The sequence below is a fragment of the Convolutriloba macropyga genome, unplaced genomic scaffold (genome assembly GCF_964194025.1).
Source record: "Convolutriloba macropyga unplaced genomic scaffold, txConMacr16.3 SCAFFOLD_1222, whole genome shotgun sequence".
In the NCBI taxonomy this organism is placed as follows: Eukaryota; Metazoa; Xenacoelomorpha; order Acoela; family Convolutidae; genus Convolutriloba; species Convolutriloba macropyga.
Genome location: NW_027451638.1, coordinates 1 through 4330, shown reverse-complemented (window position 1 = coordinate 4330; position 4330 = coordinate 1).

The window sequence follows — 4330 nt, the reverse complement described above, 5'->3', positions numbered from 1 at the left end:
GCTCAAGCTAGCTAACTAGCTCAAGCTCAAGCTAGCTAGCTAGCTCAAGCTCAAGCTAGCTAGCTAGCTCAAGTTCAAGCTAGCTAGCTAGCTCAAGCTCAAGCTAGCTAGCTCAAGCTCAAGCTAGCTAGCTCAAACTCAAGCTAGCTAGCTAGCTCAAGTTCAAGCTAGCTAGCTAGCTCAAGCTCAAGCTAGCTAGCTAGCTCAAGCTCAAGCTAGCTAGCTCAAGCTCAAGCTAGCTAGCTCAAGCTCCAGCTAGCTAGCTAGCTCAAGCTCAAGCTCAAGCTAGCTAGCTCAAGCTCAAGCTCAAGCTAGCTAGCTAGCTCAAGCTCAAGCTAGCTAGCTAGCTCAAGCTCAAGCTAGCTAGCTAGCTCAAGTTCAAGCTAGCTAGCTAGCTCAAGCTCAAGCTAGCTAGCTCAAGCTCAAGCTAGCTAGCTCAAGCTCAAGCCAGCTAGCTCAAGCTCAAGCTCAAGCTAGCTAGCTAGCTCAAGCACAAGCTTGCTAGCTAGCTCAAGCTCAAGCTAGCTAGCTCAAGCTCAAGCTAGCTAGCTCAAGCTCAAGCTAGCTAGCTCAAGCTCAAGCTCAAGCTAGCTAGCTAGCTCAAGCACAAGCTTGCTAGCTAGCTCAAGCTCAAGCTAGCTAGCTCAAGCTCAAGCTAGCTAGCTCAAGCTCAAGCTAGCTAGCTAGCTCAAGCTCAAGCTCAAGCTAGCTAGCTCAAGCTCAAGCTCAAGCTAGCTAGCTAGCTCAAGCTCAAGCTAGCTAGCTAGCTCAAGCTCAAGCTAGCTAGCTAGCTCAAGCTCAAGCTAGCTAGCTCAAGCTCAAGCTCAAGCTAGCTAGCTAGCTCAAGCTAGCTAGCTAGCTCAAGCTCAAGCTAGCTAGCTAGCTCAAGTTCAAGCTAGCTAGCTAGCTCAAGCTCAAGCTAGCTAGCTAGCTCAAGCTCAAGCTAGCTAGCTCAAGCTCAAGCTAGCTAGCTCAAGCTCAAGCTAGCTAGCTAGCTCAAGCTCAAGCTCAAGCTAGCTAGCTCAAGCTCAAGCTCAAGCTAGCTAGCTAGCTCAAGCTCAAGCTAGCTAGCTAGCTCAAGCTCAAGCTAGCTAGCTAGCTCAAGTTCAAGCTAGCTAGCTAGCTCAAGCTCAAGCTAGCTAGCTCAAGCTCAAGCTAGCTAGCTCAAGCTCAAGCCAGCTAGCTCAAGCTCAAGCTCAAGCTAGCTAGCTAGCTCAAGCACAAGCTAGCTAGCTAGCTCAAGCTCAAGCTAGCTAGCTCAAGCTCAAGCTAGCTAGCTCAAGCTCAAGCTAGCTAGCTAGCTCAAGCTCAAGCTCAAGCTAGCTAGCTCAAGCTCAAGCTCAAGCTAGCTAGCTAGCTCAAGCTCAAGCTAGCTAGCTAGCTCAAGCTCAAGCTCAAGCTAGCTAGCTCAAGCTCAAGCTCAAGCTAGCTAGCTAGCTCAAGCTCAAGCTAGCTAGCTAGCTCAAGCTCAAGCTAGCTAGCTAGCTCAAGCTCAAGCTAGCTAGCTCAAGCTCAAGCTCAAGCTAGCTAGCTAGCTCAAGCTAGCTAGCTAGCTCAAGCTCAAGCTAGCTAGCTAGCTCAAGTTCAAGCTAGCTAGCTAGCTCAAGCTCAAGCTAGCTAGCTAGCTCAAGCTCAAGCTAGCTAGCTCAAGCTCAAGCTAGCTAGCTCAAGCTCAAGCTAGCTAGCTAGCTCAAGCTCAAGCTCAAGCTAGCTAGCTCAAGCTCAAGCTCAAGCTAGCTAGCTAGCTCAAGCTCAAGCTAGCTAGCTAGCTCAAGCTCAAGCTAGCTAGCTAGCTCAAGTTCAAGCTAGCTAGCTAGCTCAAGCTCAAGCTAGCTAGCTCAAGCTCAAGCTAGCTAGCTCAAACTCAAGCTAGCTAGCTAGCTCAAGTTCAAGCTAGCTAGCTAGCTCAAGCTCAAGCTAGCTAGCTAGCTCAAGCTCAAGCTAGCTAGCTCAAGCTCAAGCTAGCTAGCTCAAGCTCAAGCTAGCTAGCTAGCTCAAGCTCAAGCTCAAGCTAGCTAGCTCAAGCTCAAGCTCAAGCTAGCTAGCTAGCTCAAGCTCAAGCTAGCTAGCTAGCTCAAGCTCAAGCTAGCTAGCTAGCTCAAGTTCAAGCTAGCTAGCTAGCTCAAGCTCAAGCTAGCTAGCTCAAGCTCAAGCTAGCTAGCTCAAGCTCAAGCCAGCTAGCTCAAGCTCAAGCTCAAGCTAGCTAGCTAGCTCAAGCACAAGCTTGCTAGCTAGCTCAAGCTCAAGCTAGCTAGCTCAAGCTCAAGCTAGCTAGCTCAAGCTCAAGCTAGCTAGCTCAAGCTCAAGCTCAAGCTAGCTAGCTAGCTCAAGCACAAGCTTGCTAGCTAGCTCAAGCTCAAGCTAGCTAGCTCAAGCTCAAGCTAGCTAGCTCAAGCTCAAGCTAGCTAGCTAGCTCAAGCTCAAGCTCAAGCTAGCTAGCTCAAGCTCAAGCTCAAGCTAGCTAGCTAGCTCAAGCTCAAGCTAGCTAGCTAGCTCAAGCTCAAGCTAGCTAGCTAGCTCAAGCTCAAGCTAGCTAGCTCAAGCTCAAGCTCAAGCTAGCTAGCTAGCTCAAGCTAGCTAGCTAGCTCAAGCTCAAGCTAGCTAGCTAGCTCAAGTTCAAGCTAGCTAGCTAGCTCAAGCTCAAGCTAGCTAGCTAGCTCAAGCTCAAGCTATCTAGCTCAAGCTCAAGCTAGCTAGCTCAAGCTCAAGCTAGCTAGCTAGCTCAAGCTCAAGCTCAAGCTAGCTAGCTCAAGCTCAAGCTCAAGCTAGCTAGCTAGCTCAAGCTCAAGCTAGCTAGCTAGCTCAAGCTCAAGCTAGCTAGCTAGCTCAAGTTCAAGCTAGCTAGCTAGCTCAAGCTCAAGCTAGCTAGCTCAAGCTCAAGCTAGCTAGCTCAAGCTCAAGCCAGCTAGCTCAAGCTCAAGCTCAAGCTAGCTAGCTAGCTCAAGCTCAAGCTCAAGCTCAAGCTAGCTAGCTAGCTCAAGTTCAAGCTAGCTAGCTAGCTCAAGCTCAAGCTAGCTAGCTCAAGCTCAAGCTAGCTAGCTCAAGCTCAAGCCAGGTAGCTCAAGCTCAAGCTCAAGCTAGCTAGCTAGCTCAAGCTCAAGCTAGCTAGCTCAAGCTCAAGCTAGCTAGCTAGCTAGCTCAAGCTCAAGCTCAAGCTAGCTAGCTCAAGCTCAAGCTCAAGCTAGCTAGCTCAAGCTCAAGCTCAAGCTAGCTAGCTCAAGCTCAAGCTCAAGCTAGCTAGCTCAAGCCCAAGCTCAAGCTAGCTAGCTAGCTCAAGCTCAAGCTAGCTAGCTCAAGCTCAAGCTCAAGCTCAAGCTAGCTAGCTAGCTAGTTCAAGCTCAAGCTCAAGCTAGCTAGCTAGCTCAAGCTCAAGCTAGCTAGCTCAAGCTCAAGCTAGCTAGCTAGCTCAAGTTCAAGCTAGCTAGCTAGCTCAAGCTCAAGCTAGCTAGCTAGCTCAAGCTCAAGCTAGCTAGCTCAAGCTCAAGCTAGCTAGCTCAAGCTCAAGCTAGCTAGCTAGCTCAAGCTCAAGCTCAAGCTAGCTAGCTCAAGCTCAAGCTCAAGCTAGCTAGCTAGCTCAAGCTCAAGCTAGCTAGCTAGCTCAAGCTCAAGCTAGCTAGCTAGCTCAAGCTAGCTAGCTAGCTCAAGTTCAAGCTAGCTAGCTAGCTCAAGCTCAAGCTAGCTAGCTCAAGCTCAAGCTAGCTAGCTCAAGCTCAAGCTAGCTAGCTAGCTCAAGCTCAAGCTAGCTAGCTAGCTCAAGCTCAAGCTAGCTAGCTAGCTCAAGCTCAAGCTAGCTAGCTCAAGCTCAAGCTAGCTAGCTCAAGCTCAAGCTAGCTAGCTAGCTCAAGCTCAAGCTCAAGCTAGCTAGCTCAAGCTCAAGCTCAAGCTAGCTAGCTAGCTCAAGCTCAAGCTAGCTAGCTAGCTCAAGCTCAAGCTAGCTAGCTAGCTCAAGTTCAAGCTAGCTAGCTAGGTCAAGCTCAAGCTAGCTAGCTCAAGCTCAAGCTAGCTAGCTCAAGCTCAAGCCAGCTAGCTCAAGCTCAAGCTCAAGCTAGCTAGCTAGCTCAAGCACAAGCTTGCTAGCTAGCTCAAGCTCAAGCTAGCTAGCTCAAGCTCAAGCTAGCTAGCTCAAGCTCAAGCTAGCTAGCTCAAGCTCAAGCTCAAGCTAGCTAGCTAGCTCAAGCACAAGCTTGCTAGCTAGCTCAAGCTCAAGCAGCTAGCTCAAGCTCAAGCTAGCTAGCTCAAGCTCAAGCTAGCTAGCTAGCTCAAGCTCAAGCTCAAGCTAGCTAGCTCAAGCTCAAGCTCAAGCTAGCTAGCTAGCTCAAGCTCAAGCTAG